Genomic DNA, 16,323 nt, shown 5'->3' on the forward strand with positions numbered 1-16,323 from the left:
GAAATTAATGGTTTCGTATATGGTCCGCAAACAAAAAGGGAACGGACACAGAAAGAAAACAAGTTTGTGTGCAGGAGGCCTTAGGGGGATATCGGTGTGAGGATTGCCCACTGTGATCCAGTCAGAGCCACTACCACCCCCATACTGTACTCCACACTAAACTCCTAGGCTGCTGTTGCACATTTTGTACTTATGTGTAATGCCTGAAGAGGAGAAAAGTGCGTCAGCATGGACTGCAGTATGTACAGAGAGAGAGAGCATGACAAGAGTGAGTATGACCAGCTTCAGTGCTGTGCACCCACAACTCTCTTCTTCATATCTCACATCTTCCAAAAGAGGAAATAGAGGTCAGAACTAACAGCACTGCATTGAGGGACAGAGAACCTTCCAGCTTTTGGCAGAGGGCACTGGCACAGCCAGCCCAGGGACCCCACAAAACTGAAATTTCCTGATGCACCTAAGGAGTCTATTTATTAAGACCAGCGTTTTAGACAGTGGTCTTAATAACCCCTACATCTGGCTGTGGATCTGCCAGTTATGAAGAGACACAGGCCTCTACATAACTTCGGCTTATCCAGTGCCGGTCTAAATGTAAGCCAGCTTCCTTACTGGCTTACATTTAGACCATTTTCTACACCCAACTAGAAAATGATGAATGAGACTGCCTTTTGATGGGTCAAAACTGGAAGTTAGAGAATTGAGTATCATGGTGGCTCAGTGGTTAGCACTCGTGATTTGTGCTTTACATGATTCAGGTCCTGGGTCCAAATCTGCCTGTGGGCCTTAACTGTATGAAGTTTGTACGCTCTTCCTGTGTTTATATGGGTTCCCTCCAAAACACCAAAAAATACATATTGACAGAGAGTCTCAATTGTGAGTAATGTCTACGTAGCATTGCAGAATATGCTGGTGCCTAAAAAGAAAGAAAAAAAAATAAAGAAAAATAAATTCATGTAGCTGTAATTTTACCTCAGTATCTACAGAAACCACAGCCCTGGTTGTCATGACACTAAATTTGCACATACATAAAAAACATGTAACAAATGCCTGAAGGATATCTATTTAACCATTAATGAATTCACGGGGGCAGAGTACTGAACCACACATTTAATTAAACAATTTGCATAAAAAACTCATTTGAAAATTTGGGGGAAAAAAGTTAATTTATTTAACATAGCCATTATGTATACTTTGTGTTTTACAGCTACATCATGGTCTCTGTTTTGTAACTGTTCCATGAAATCTGCACAGTGCCACAACTATAAAACTGGCATTTTCTCTCGTAACTCTCTGTGAAATCTATTAGCTAGTAAGTAGAGACTAAACAGATCTAAAATGTAAAAATGATTGATCGCTTAGATTTTCTCATTTATGGAATAAATTGACCCTGGCCCAAAACGGTCATAACACCTCTGCTCTAAAGATATACCAGTGTGTACATGCTACTAGGGACTCTTTCCATGTTCATACATAATTGTCCTCAACTACAAAACATGGAAAAACACCAGCTCAATAGTTAAATTATTTCCTCTTGTGTTGTACATTCCATATTATGCGGTTTAGATATTCTTGGTATATTGGTTGTTTCGTATTGGCTTTGTTACCAAGGTTTTGATGTGTCTGGTATTCTCTAGAGAGACTGCTAAACATTTTTACATTCCAGATCTTTAGTATAATGTCATTTAGATGTTTTTATTAGAGCCTTGGCTTTTACTTGTTGTGGTAATGTGAACAGTGCTGGAAGGTGTGTTGTCCCACTTCAAGTACCTCAGATGGGTGAGACAGATAAAATTTATAGAGTGGCAGTAGTCTCAGCAAAGCATAGATTTTACTTGGACTGGTGGCTAGGCTTGGTAGAGGGAGTTCCCAGTCCACACCCTTCCAGTACAGGTTTTCCTTTCTACCTGAGGTGATCACAGGTGAGGCCTGCTGTAATCAGGCTGGCATAAAACGTCTCAGAGTAGGTCAGTCTGAGGAGGGAGCGCTAGACTGTTTTGTGAAGCAGAGGCTCTGTGTGTGGTCTCAGTCAGGAGGACTGAGAGGCCACAAGGCTTTGAATAGCCTGAGGTTTGGAGGACCTAGCAACACCTAGAGAACAAGGGTTGCACGCCCAGCGTCTGGAGGACTACTGGGCCACACTCCCCCAAAAGGTCCTGGAGTTGACACAGCCTTGAGGCTGCAGTATTGATATTGGCTGAGGAAAGCTGCATATGTTGTCCATGTGTGAACTGAACTCTATGAGTGAGGTAGGGACGTATTGTGTTTAGATAGCGCCTAGACGGGCAGGAGTTTGTGTTTTATGTGTTGGCGGTGCGAGAACCTCACCCCACCCAGTGATGTATAACTGGACTATCCTTTATAAGAAGACTGTCAAAATAAATGCACAGTTTGGACATGAAAATCCGTTGTCTGGTGAGATATCTGTGAGTGTGACCCCCCCTGAAAAGAGACAATCCCTTACATTGTCCAGATAATGCCCCTTGAGCTCCACTATATAGGCTTTATCCATTACTATCTATAAAACAAAACCAGGGCCTAAATATATTAACTGAGATAATCTCCAAGCAAATGTTAGATTTATCGATGACAGGTGTTCATTGAGAAATAAGATCCATAGGTAATTTTTATTTGCAGATGCCTATGAACATGATTCTGCTTGGATGCATTTCCACACTCTATTCTGAAATGGTTGTGAGTAGTGTGGATGGACTAGAAAGATGTATGGGACGTAAGGGGTTGTTCTTCTGGGGATCTTGTAGATGTACCTGCAGAGGGAAACATACCTGCTCCCTGATGTCCAGGCTCCTTCGCTCCCTGTGGCTGCAGTAGAGCACAAATCCCTTGCTGTCAACATCCAGTTTGACGCTACTGAGCTGCTCCCCTTGTGTCCCGTTACCGAATGACCCGACACAAGGGGGGACAAGTCAACGAAAGACCATGAGTTCCATCTGCTAAAAATGGACAATTTTAAGGGAAGCATTGATGGTGTCCTTGTGTCGTAATTCAATTAGCAAGTCTAGTGTGACAATCTGACTACTGCAGTGCATGCTATGATTTTCTCTGTGCAGACTAACAGTACGGACAGAAAATCGAGCATGTGAATTGGCCCAATGACCATAAGTCGTCAGAGCTCTCAGTCTGTGTGCTGTTCCTTCTACACTCAGACAACACATGGATGTGAACATCACTAGCATGCCAGTATACTGTACTTTCAATAACTCTTTAGCTGACAGTTTTAGTGGTGGTGCAGGGTAGTTACAACTGCGCTGTCCCATTCAAGAGAAAGAGATGAGCAGTTGCACTTACACTGCACTGCTGCTACAATGTCAACAGCTTTCAGGTAAACATTGAAGAGGAAGCAATGCTCACATAAGAGTTGTGACTCCCTCAAACAGCTGATCATTGTGAATGCTGGAGTCAGACTCCCACCAATCTGAAGATAGGTAATCAGTATTGGAAAACTGGATGACCCCTTTAACTGAATGTTAAGTACACAATGCAAATCTATCTAATATACTGTATAAAGTTGAGTGTATGTGTGTATGTATGTATGTCCACTAAAGGAATCCGCTCCATCCCATTTACAATCACGGCACACAGGTACATCAGGTGTCCATGAAGGTTTTAGACCAGGTCCCAGCTCTCTAGGACGTACCATTCCTGAGATATACCCAAAAATGCATTAGCCAATAGAATCCTGTAGGTCTTTCTCCTTATATCCCAACTACCATACACACGGTCACATGACCCTTATCAGCCAATAGAAGCTCACAGGCCCTTAGGCCCCTTGCAGAGGAGCGTGTCCGGATTAGGTCCAGATGCGTTGCGTCTGCGATCAGGGAAAATCGTGCAAGTGCGTATGCAATTTCAGTCAGTTTTGACTGCGATTGCATTGCTCAGTTTTTTTTGCACGAGTGCAATGTGTTTTGCACGCGCGTGAGAAAAAACTGATTGTGGTACTTAGACCCGAACCCGGACTACTTCACTGAAGTTCGGGTTTGGGTTAAGTGTTTTGTAGATTTTATTTTCCCTTATAACATGGTTATAAGGGAAAATAATAGCATTCTTAATACAAAATGCTTACTGAAATGTGGCATGAGGGGTTAAAAAAAAAATAAAAAAATAACTCACATCATCCACTTGTTTGCACAGCTGGCATCTTCTTCTTTCTTCTTCTTTCAGGACCTGCCAAAGGACCTTTGATGATGTAATCGCGCTCACCACGTGGTGAGTGTGGTGGCGTCAGCGCAGGTCCTGCTGAAGGATCTACGTTATTTTTTTGTTGTTTGTATGTTTCTAACGAATCAAATATAACAGCTTTGCCATGCACTTACTGCATCTGTAGTTGCTCCTTTCCCAGATTTCACTGAGGGTCACATTGTCATGGTCTTACCTCCTTGCTGTTCTCCTTCGTTTGACATGTGCTGGCGGCCATCTTGGTTTCTGGGTTTCTTGTAGCCTCCCACCCTGCGGCTTCTCCTTCCCACTGGGAGGAGCTGGATGCCTAGCTCATATATATAGGAGGTCTGTGGCTTCAGTTCCTTGCTTGGTCCTCCTGTGTTCACATGCTTCTAAGACTGCTGCTGCTTCTGGTTCCTGATCCTGGCTTCGTCTGACTACCCTGCTGGTTCCTGATCCAGGCTTCGTCTGACTACCCTGCTGGTTCCTGATCCAGGCTTCGTCTGACTACCCTTCTGGTTCCTGACCTCTGGCTTCGCAAGACCCTGCTTCGGTTTAGCCATCCGTTTGGACTTTTTCCTTACAGCTTGATTTTCAATAAAGCCTTCTTATTTCCACTTATCTCTTGTTGTACGTCTGGTTCATGGTTCCATGACATTAGGACCAAGCCATGAATTCTGACGGTACAGGGCCATCCTCGCTACCTACGCTGGTTGCCAGACTTGATCAGCAGGATCACCTGTTGGGTCGGTTCGCTGTGGCGTTGCAAACCCTGCTTGAACGCACGGCTCATTTAGCTTCCGTTGCCGATGGGTCGGTTGTCGCTCCTGGGCCCGCTCCTACTGCCGCTCCGGTTGTTGCGCCAGAGTCTACCCCGACACCTGTTGCTGCGCCTGCGGTGTTTCGGGGTATGACCGGTTCTGCCCCCCTTCCACAGCGCTTTGGGGGAGAGCCAACTCAGTGCCGAGGTTTCCTTAACCAGGTGGGCATTTATTTCGAGTTGCTGCCACATGCCTTTCCTACTGAGAGATCAAAGGTGGGCTTCTTGATCTCGCTGCTCTCGGACAAGGCCTTGGCCTGGGCCAGCCCTTTATGGGAGAACAACAATCCGGTGGTTGCCGAGTTTTCCGGTTTTGTTGCTTCTCTTCGGAAGGTATTCGATGTGCCGGCTCGTGCTGCCTCTGCTGCGAAGCTCCTTATGTCCATCAGACAGGGTTCACGATCCGTAGCTGAATATGCCATTGAGTTTCGTACCCTGGCAGCAGAGGTGGGCTGGAATAATGAGGCTCTGGTCGCTGCTTTCTCTCATGGTCTCTCGGATGCCTTGAAGGATGAGGTTGCAGCTAAGGACCTACCAGTGGAGCTCGAGTCTCTTATTTCTTTCCTGATTTTGATTGACACCAGACTCAGGGAGAGACCTTCCTTTAAGGAAAGCCTGCAGAGGTCTTCTAACAGATTGGCGCCTACGTTTGCTGTCCCACCCGTGCCTCCCTCTCCTCCCACGCCTCCTGGGGATGACTTGTCTGGGGGTGAACCCATGCAGCTGGGGTTTGCTCGCCTGTCCGAGGGGGAGAGGGTACTCCGGAGACGCGAGGGCCGATGCATGTACTGTGGTCTCGGTGGGCATTTTCGGTTGGCATGCCCGAACCGTCCGGGAAACGCTCGCACCTGAGATCCTGTCGGGGGCAGATCTTGGGTGGAGTCTCCTCGTCCCCGGTTTCCCGTGTTGACAAACCACTGATTACTGTTGTCCTCTCCTGGGTCGGGGGCTCGGTGACGACCCAGGCGTTGGTGGACTCTGGTGCTGGTGGTTTGTTCATTGATAGTGTGTTCGCTGCCGCCAATTCCATTCCTCTGCAGCCTCGAGGTTCCCCACTGGCTCTTGAGGCGATAGACGGCAGACCCCTTCTGCCGCCACACGTGACTCAGGAGACCCTTCCAGTGGGGATGGCCATTGGTGCCGTTCACAGAGAGTCGGTCTGTCTCCAGGTTATTTCGTCTCCACACTACTCGGTGGTCTTGGGGTAACCCTGGGTCCAGAAGCATAATCCGACTTTCGATTGGAGATCGGCCGAGATCCTCTCGTGGTCACCGCAGTGTGGGGCTAGTTGCATCCATGGGCCTGTCAAGTTGCTGTGTACTTCCTCGGACTCTCTGTTGCCTCCTGAATACGAGGAGTACCGGGATGTATTCGATAAGGTGCGTGCGGTTGCCCTACCTCCGCACCGCCCATACGATTGTGCCATAGAGTTACAATCTGGTGCCGTTCCTCCTCGTGGCAAAGTCTATCCACTGTCGGTAGCGGAGAATGAGGCCATGGAGGAGTACGTGAGGGAGGCGCTTTCACGCGGACACATTCGCAAATCCTCGTCCCCGGCAGGGGCTGGATTTTTCTTTGTGAAAAAGAAGGGCGGTGAGTTGAGGCCTTGCATCGATTACAGGGGTCTCAATCGCATCACGATCAAGAACGCTTACCCGATACCCTTGATTTCCGAGCTGTTCGATCGCCTCAAAGGGGCCACGGTCTTTACCAAACTCGACCTGAGGGCGGCATATAACCTGGTAAGGATCAAGGCGGGCGATGAGTGGAAGACCGCGTTTAACACCTGGACCGGTCATTATGAATCCTTGGTTATGCCCTTTGGGTTGTGCAATGCGCCCGCAGTCTTCCAGGAATTCATCAACGATGTTTTCCGTGACCTGTTGCAGCAATGTGTGGTGGTCTATTTGGATGACATATTGGTATATTCTGAATCCATGGAGGCCCACATTCTGGATGTCAGACGAGTGTTGCAACGGTTATGAGAGAACAAGCTGTTCGGTAAGCTTGAGAAATGCGAATTTCACCGATCCCAGGTAACCTTCTTAGGTTACATCATTTCCGCTGAGGGGTTCTCCATGGATCCTGAGAAGGTTTCGGCTGTCTTACAGTGGCCCCAGCCCAATGGTCTCCGTGCCCTGCAGCGCTTTTTGGGCTTCGCCAATTATTATCGGAAGTTCATCAGGGACTTTTCCATGCTAGCCAAGCCTCTCACGGATCTGACCAGGAAGGGCAGTAATCCCCAGGTCTGGCCTCTCGAGGCCATCCGAGCTTTTGAGGCTCTAAAGTCCGCCTTTGTGTCGGCTCCGATTCTGTCGCATCCCAACCCTGGGTTGCCTTTTGTCCTCGAGGTGGACGCGTCTGAGACGGGAGTAGGCGTCCTTCTGTCTCAGCGTAGAACACCAGAGGGCCCTCTGCTTCCTTGTGGGTTTTACTCCCGGAAACTGTCTTCCGTGGAGTGCAACTATCAGATTGGTGACAGGGAGTTATTGGCCATCGTGCAGGCCCTTAAAGAATGGAGGCACTTGCTCGAGGGCTCAGTGGTTCCGGTTCTCATCCTGACGGACCACAAGAATCTGACCTACCTCTCTGAGGCCAAGAGATTGACACTACGTCAGGCCAGATGGGCTCTGTTCTTGTCACGTTTTAATTACGTGGTCTCCTACCTACCCGGTTCCAAGAACATCAGAGCGGATGCCTTATCACGGCAGTACTCCGAGCTGTCCGGGGAGGAGTCGATTCCGACTTCGGTCATACCTCCGAATCAGATCCTGGCCGCCATTCGCACCAGCCTGACCTCTCCCCTGGGTGAGCAGATTTTGGCGGCTCAATCTGGTGCTCCCTCTGGGAGACCCAACGGCAGGTGTTTTGTGCCTGAGGAGTTGCGCACTCGGTTGTTGCGAACCTACCATAACTCCAAGGCCGCGGGGCATCCTGGAAAGAATCAGCTGTCCTGGGCTGTTTCACGTCTGTTCTGGTGGCCTTCTCTACGTTCCGACATCGCCGCATATGTAGCGGCATGCTCCGTTTGTGCCCAGAGTAAGTCCCCTCGGCACCTTCCGTTGGGCCTTTTGCAACCCATAGCCACCGGGGAGCGTCCATGGTCACACCTGGGGATGGATTTCATTGTGGACCTCCCTGCATCCCGAGGCCATACGGTCATTCTCATGATTGTGGATCGGTTTTCCAAAATGTGCCACTGTGTTCCTCTCAAGAAGTTACCCTCTGCACAAGAGTTGGCCTCGATTTTTGCCAGGGAGGTCTTCTGGTTGCACGGTTTGCCCAAGGAGATTGTGTCGGATCGGGGGAGTCAGTTTGTGTCCAGGTTCTGGCGCGCCTTTTGCTCCCAGTTGGGGATTCATCTCTCTTTCTCCTCGGCCTACCACCCTCAGTCCAATGGGGCCGCAGAACGAGCCAATCAGGCCTTGGAGCAATTCCTTCGTTGCTATGTCTCCGATCACCAAGACAATTGGGTTGACCTCCTGCCTTGGGCTGAGTTTGCCAGGAACACGGCGGTGAACTCTTCCTCTGGGACGTCTCCCTTCATGGCCAATTATGGGTTCCAACCTGCCGTGTTACCGGAGGTATTCTCTCCCCAGGATATTCCGGCTGTGGAGGATCACCTTTCCGTCCTACGTGCTTCTTGGGTACAGATCCAGAGGTCCCTTGAGGTCTCTGCGCAGCGCCAGAGACTCCAGGCTGATCGCAGACGAGCGCCCGCTCCTTCCTACCAGGTCGGAGACCGCGTATGGTTGTCCACCCGCAACCTCAACCTTCGAGTGCCCACTCCCAAGCTGGCGCCTCGCTTTGTTGGTCCCTTCCGAGTGCTTCGCAGGGTAAACCCGGTAGCCTATGCCCTTGCGCTTCCTCCTGGCATGCGGATCTCCAACGTGTTTCATGTCTCCCTGTTGAAGCCACTGGTGTGTAATCGTTTCACTTCCTCGGTTCCTCGGCCTCGTCCGGTCCAAGTGGGCAATCGTGAGGAGTATGAGGTGAGCAATATCCTGGACTCACGCCTGGTCCGCGGTCGGGTGCAGTTTTTGGTCCATTGGCGTGGTTATGGTCCAGAGGAGCGTTCCTGGGTTCCCTCCGCAGATGTCCATGCTCCTGCCTTGCTCCGAGCCTTCCACGCACGCTTCCCTCAGAAACCGTTCTTTACTCCGCGGAGGAGGGGCCCTTGAGGGGGAGGTACTGTCATGGTCTTACCTTCTTGCTGTTCTCCTTCGTTTGACATGTGCTGGCGGCCATCTTGGTTTCTGGGTTTCTTGTAGCCTCCCACCCTGCGGCTTTTCCTTCCCACTGGGAGGAGCTGGATGCCTAGCTCATATATATAGGAGGTCTGTGGCTTCAGTTCCTTGCTTGGTCCTCCTGTGTTCACATGCTTCTAAGACTGCTGCTGCTTCTGGTTCCTGATCCTGGCTTCGTCTGACTACCCTGCTGGTTCCTGATCCAGGCTTCGTCTGACTACCCTGCTGGTTCCTGATCCAGGCTTCGTCTGACTACCCTTCTGGTTCCTGACCTCTGGCTTCGCAAGACCCTGCTTCGGTTTAGCCATCCGTTTGGACTTTTTCCTTACAGCTTGATTTTCAATAAAGCCTTCTTATTTCCACTTATCTCTTGTTGTACGTCTGGTTCATGGTTCCATGACACACATGACCTGTGATGTCAGTCTCTCTCCCTGCTCTGATGTTTTGTGCACAAGCCTGAGAGATCAGATAGATATGTGTCTGTACATGAGACGTCACTGTGCTGGCCACGCCCCCTTGCTCTGCTGTCTGCTGCGGCTTCTGTCTGCCCTGTGTCTCCCTCCCACTGTGTCTCCCTCCCACTTTGGGAAAGATTAACCCCTTCAGAAGCAAAAGGCTTTACTGAGTAGCTGCAGGCAGTGAGGAGACAAATGCTGGGCACAGGAGCTGACAGACTAGAGGAGTTTTGCACAAGAACAGGTAGGGAGAAGATCTTGTGTATATCAGCAGTGTCATTGTACAGCTGGCACTTGTAGTCCTATAATACAACATGCTGCTGAGTCTCCCAGCAAGCAGACATGTCAGTCAGGGCAGCACTTGTATTCACTCCCTCTGCAGAGCAGGGAAAGGGGCAGAGATTGTTGTTATTGCAGGTAAACAAAGGGCCAGAAGACAACCAGGGAAATGAGGAAATATATATTTTTTTACTTAAAACTTGCTTAGCTCAGTTATATATTGCTGCCCATCAGATTTACAGTGCTATATATATTTTTTTCCTAATTCGGAAAACCCCTTTACATGGCCCTCAAAATCAGCAAATTTGACCGTCATTAATGTTTATGGCTAGTTTAAGTAATTAATAAATATATCTGTGTAGATGGGAATTGTGATTTCATTCAATTTGTGTCAATCAATTTTGTCTTTCATTTAGGCTATGTTTACATCACGATCGTGACATCCATTGCTGGAAAAGCCCCTGACCAGGGTTGCCAACCGTGTGTCCATGAAAAAAACCTGATATGTCCATGATTTTTGAAGGCTGGTGGTACTTGACTAGATTATCTTGGTGGTAATTTCCATCATTTTACAGCTCACAGTAAATACTGGTAATTAGTAACAGTATATTGAGCTATAAACATGTACTATATTACTTATAATATCTATTATGCATTATGGCTTTCCAATTTGTCTGTAAAAAATGTTGGCTGTACGTGAGTTTGGGATAAGGTGTCCAGAAAAAAAGAAAAATTCTGGTTGGCAACCCTGCTCCGAACGTACATGACAGAGACATCTGTTTAACACACACATCACCTATGTTTTTTGTTTTTTTTTTTTAAGTCAACATAACATAACAATGGTAGTATGGATGCAAACTAAAAGCCTATGATAATTTGTCAGGAAATCGGGTGGCTTTTCTGGAGCTTTACCATATTTTCAGAACTTGCTAACAGAGATTTCCAGCACACATAAGTATAAAGCATAAACTGTTTAATATCCAAAAGGGCCAAATCTTATAGATGCAGACCAAACAATTGCTATGGGGCCCATACAAAGAAGGGACCATGAGCCATAAGGTAATGCCCTTCTACTGTCCTACAAGGAATACAATAGGGACGGGGGATGACAACAAGTGCTGAGCACTCCTGACCTCAGATGATGGAATGCAGTGGTAAACTAACCACTCACGTGAAGAAATATGTATAGTAAATAGAGATGAGTGAATCAATTGTTCATTAGACAAATAAGTTACAAATTTCCCAAAAATATTTATAATTTTGGCAAAACTAAAACTTGTGATTCGTCGCATACGAATCACTCAAAATTGCAGCCACCAAATGAAGATTAAGGCCTCATGCACACGACCGTTGTGTGCATCCGTGGCCGTTGTGCCGTTTTCCGTTTTTTTTGCGGACCCATTGACTTTCAATGGGTCCGTGGAAAAATCGGAAACTGCACCGTTTGGCAGCCGCATCCGTGATCCGTTTTTCCTGGCCGTGAAAAAAATATGACCTGTCCTATTTTTTTCACGGCCAACGGTTCACGGACCCATTCAAGTCAATGGGTCCGTGAAAATCACGGATGCACACAAGATTGTCATCCGTGTCCGTGATCCGTGTCCGTGATCCGTGTCCGTTTTTTCCTATCATTTCAATGGCAAACTTGACTTAGATTTTTTTTTCATTTTTCATGTCCGTGGATCCTCCAAAAAACAAGGAAGACCCACGGACGAAAAAACGGTCACGGATCACGGACCAACGGAACCCCGTTTTGCGGACAGTGAAAAAATACTGTCGTGTGCATGAGGCCTTAAAATGCAGAGAAGAAGCCATCTGCCACCAAAAAGGGATCATTTTAATTAATTTAAAATGTTTGCTTCTTTTTTTGTGGGACACATCAATTATTTAGAAAAACAAAAATGGTGAGAAACAAGAAGAAACATTTTGCTTAATTTCTCGTCATGTTCCATTTTAACAATAACATACTTTTTACAATATTTACAGCCTATAGGGAACATCTATTAAGACCAGAGTTTTAGACGCTGGTTTTAATAAGGCCCTGCGCTGGTGGTGGATCCGCCGGAGTTATGAAGAGGCGTTGGGCTCTACAAAACTTCGGTGGGTCCTCCACCACTTCTAAATGTCTTACGTTTAGACCATTTTCTACGCCTAAAACAGGCGTAGAAAATGGTAAACCTCTTTAACCACCTCAGCCCCCCTAGCTTAAACACCCTTAATGACCAGACCACTTTTTACAATTTTGCACTACACTATTTTCGCCGTTCATTGCTCGGTCATGCAACTTACCACCCAAATGAATTTTACCTCCTTCTCTTCTCACTAATAGAGCTTTCATTTGGTGGTATTTCATTGCTGCTGACATTTTTTGTTATTAATCGAAATTTAACAAAATTTTTTTTTTTAATATATAAATTTTTCTCTAAATTTATTGTTCTACATGTCTTTGATCAAAAAAAAGTTTGGGTAAAAAAAAATGGTTTGGGTAAAAGTTATAGCGTTTACAAACTATGATACAGAAATGTGAATTTCCGCTTTTTGAAGCAGCTCTGACTTTCTGAGCACCTGTCATGTTTCCTGAGGTTCTACAATGCCCAGACAGTAGAAAAAACCCACAGACGACCCCATTTCGGAAAGTAGACACCCTAAGGTATTCGCTGACGGGCATAGTGAGTTCATAGAACTTTTTATTTTTTGTCACAAGTTAGCGGAGAATGATGATTTTTTTTTCTTACAAAGTCTCATATTCCACTAACTTGTGACAAAAAATAAATACTTCCATGAACTCACTATGCCCATCACGAAATACCTTGGGGTGTCTTCTTTCCAAAATGGGGTCACTTGTGGGGTAGTTATGCTGCCCTGGCTTTTTAGGGGCCCTAATGCGTGAGAAGTAGTTTGAAATCAAAATGTGTAAAAAATGCCCTGTGAAATCATAAAGGTGCATCCCAAAGAGCACCTTTAGGATTTCACAGGGCTTTTTTTTTACACATTTTGATTTCAAACTACTTCTCACGCATTTGGGCCCCTAAAAAGCCAGGGCAGTATAACTACCCCACAACTGACCCCATTTTGGAAAGAAGACACCCCAAGGTATTCCGTGAGGGGCATGGCAAGTTCCTAGAATTTTTTATTTTTTGTCAAACGTAAGTGGAATATGAGACATTGTAAGAAAAAAAAAAAAAAAAAAAAAATCATCATTTTCCGCTAACTTGTGACAAAAAAATAAAAAATTCTAGGAACTCGCCATGCCCCTCACGGAATACCTTGGTGTGTCTTCTTTCCAAAATAGGCTCTCTTGTGGGGTAGTTATACTGCCCTGGCTTTTTAGGGGCCCTAATGCGTGAGAAGCAGTTTGAAATCAAAATGTGTAAAAAAAAAGCCCTGTGAAATCCTAAAGGTGCTCTTTGGAATGTGGGCCCCTTTGCCCACCTTGGCTGCAAAAAAGTGTCACACATGTGGTATCTCCGTACTCAGGAGAAGTTGGGCAATGTGTTTTGGGGTGTCATTTTACATATACCCATGCTGGGTGAGATAAATATCTCGGCAAGAGACAACTTTTCCCATTTTTTATACAAAGTTGGCATTTGACCAAGATATTTATCTCACCCAGCATGGGTATATGTAAAAAGACACCCCAAAACACATTGCCCAACTTCTCCTGAGTACGGCGATACCACATGTATGACACTTTTTTGCAGCCTACATGCGCAAAGGGGCCCAAATAGACATTTGGATTCCAGACTTCTTCTCACGCTTTAGGGCCTCTCTAAAATGCCAGGGCAGTATAAATACCCCACAAGTGACCCCATTTTGGAAAGAAGACACCCCAAGGTATTCATTGAGGGGCATGGCGAGTTCATAGAAGATTTTTTTGGGGGGCACAAGTTAGCGGAAATTGTTTTTTTTTTTGTTTTTTCGCACAAAGTCTTCCTTTCCGCTAACTTGGGACAAAAAGTTAAATCTTTCATGGACTCAATATGCCCCTCAGCGAATACCTTGGGGTGTCTTCTTTCTGAAATGGGGTCACATGTGGGGTATTTATACTGCCCTGGCATTTTAGGGGCCCTAAAGCATGAGAAGAAGTCTGGAATATATATGTCTAAAAAATTTTACATATTTGGATTCTGTGAGGGGTATGGTGAGTTCATGTGAGATTTTATTTTTTGACACAAGTTAGTGGAATATGAGACTTTGTAAGAAAAATAAATAAATCAATTTCCGCTAACTTGTGCCAAAAAAAGTGTCATACATGACCTTTCAGGGGAATCAGGGCACTTTTGATTTGGACTGATTCAGACAGAATCAAATCTAACAGCCAAATCAGACTTGAAATAAATTTTGGGAAATTACTCATCTCTAATGATAACATTGCATGAGCAAACCAGAGTTTTGTAGTCTTCATTATGGTAAGCGAAGGGCGGGGTAAAATGGGCGTTTTTACAGATGTATAGCGTGGCCGTTTTCAATATATGCTTTATTAACTCTTGCCCATTCACAGTATGCCATGCAAAACATTTGACATATTTTTTGTTGTTGCAATCATTGAAAAAGAAAAGTAACATGTACGTATTCGCTCTCTGTAGATGTCACGTATGTGTTTGCCTTCTTTAGATGTCACATACGTATTTGTTCTCTTTAGATGTCATGTACATATTTCCCCTTTTTAGATGTCACGCACATATTTGCCCTCTTTAGATGACTCGTACGTATTTGCCCTCTATAGATGTCACGCCCGTATTTAACCTCTTTAGATGTAACGTACGCATTTGCCCTCTTTAGATGTCGCATATTTATTTGCCCTCTTTAGATGTAACATACTTATTTGCCCTCTTTAGATGTCACGTATGTATTTAACATCTTTAGATGTAACGTACGTATTTGCCCTCTTTAGATGTCACGTACGTATTTGCCCTCTTTAGATGTCACATACGTATTTGCCCTCTTTAGATTTCACATACGTATTTGCCATCTTTAGATGTCACGCACGTATTTGCACTCTTTAGATGTCACGCACGTATTTGCCCTCTTTAGATGTAACGTACGTATTTGCCCTCTTTAGATTTCACATACGCATTTGCCCTCTTTAGATGACGCGTACGTATTTGCCCTCTTTAGATGTAGCGTACGTATTTGCCCTCTTTAGATGTCGCATACGTATTTGCCCTCTTTAGATGACGTGTGTGTATTTGCCCTCTTTAGATGACGCGTACATATTTGCCCTCTTTAGATGACGCGTACGTATTTGCCCTCTTTAGATGTCACGCACGTATTTACACTCTTTAGCTCTCACGTACGTATTTGCCCTCTTTAGATGACGCGTACGTATTTGCCCTCTTTAGATGTCACGCACGTATTTACACTCTTTAGCTCTCACGTACGTATTTGCCCTCTTTATATGCCAGGAATACAGAACTTATGACTGCAGCTTTTGTGGACTCTGCACCAGAATGCTGTCTAAACTGGCACCTGCCCATCACTAAATACATTCTTGTCTTCATTCAATTCTGATGGTTTTTATACAACAGATTACACACATTATATGGTAAGGAGATGAATTCCTGCACTGCACTCACTCATTTGAAATTGATCAAGTAAAATCAGTATTAGCAATTTATTAAAAATTTAGAACTTAGCCTTTGAGGTCAAGCATACACCAGGCAATGGAGTGACGGCAAGGACAACATTCCCCTGCAGTAAACTTAAAATAACAGTTCCAGACACAGAAAATACATTTCATAGGTTTCCAAAGATCACTGCCTTAAAGTACATATACAAGGCGGCATGGGGACAAGACAACTGTAATGAAAGCTACACGTGTAGCAGAGGGACATAGTTAATATCAAATATCAATGTCAGTGTCCTTACCTGAAATCGTAAGAAAGGACGGTTGAGTCCTAGCCTAGTATCGGCACAGACCTGGTACCTCTGCTAGCAAGAATCTGGGATTAGAGAGGAGGAGAGCTGTTTTTCTCCACTGAATGGTTACTAAGCAGCGTTACAGAGGAGGAGGAAGGAGACACATAACATACAGTACCTCCACTGGAGTCCCCGTCTCTTTATTTGTATGCAAAGGGCGATCAGCTGAGGAAGCCAAGGCATGTAGTGCAAGTCCACAGAGCTTCGGGATATGTCTCTGCTCCTTTTCTAGAGGAAATCTCCATCATTCGTATGTGTGACTCGCATATCATTTGTACCCACTCTGTGTACGTCTCATATCAGTGCCTGTCTCTTCTGTTGTGTATAGATAACGCATCGGAAAATTAGGAAATCATTTTAGTAAAAGTACAACACCTGTTATTATCAGCCATTATAGTACACTTTTCATTTTGGCATTAGGCTG

General features: G+C 45.7%; 1 protein-coding gene across 1 annotated transcript in view; it reads right to left on the reverse strand.

Moving 5' to 3' along the window:
• The window catches only part of CAMK1G (calcium/calmodulin dependent protein kinase IG), a 189,012-nt gene extending 173,121 nt beyond the window's left edge, over nt 1–15,891 (reverse strand). The window contains exon 1 of the mRNA XM_044286005.1: nt 15,849–15,891. The gene's annotated coding sequence lies outside the window, so the exon portion shown is untranslated. The remainder of the gene's footprint in view (nt 1–15,848) is intronic.
• Between the last annotated feature and the right edge of the window lie 432 nt (nt 15,892–16,323).

This window comes from Bufo gargarizans, chromosome 3 (assembly GCF_014858855.1).
Source record: "Bufo gargarizans isolate SCDJY-AF-19 chromosome 3, ASM1485885v1, whole genome shotgun sequence".
Lineage (NCBI taxonomy): Eukaryota > Metazoa > Chordata > Amphibia > Anura > Bufonidae > Bufo > Bufo gargarizans.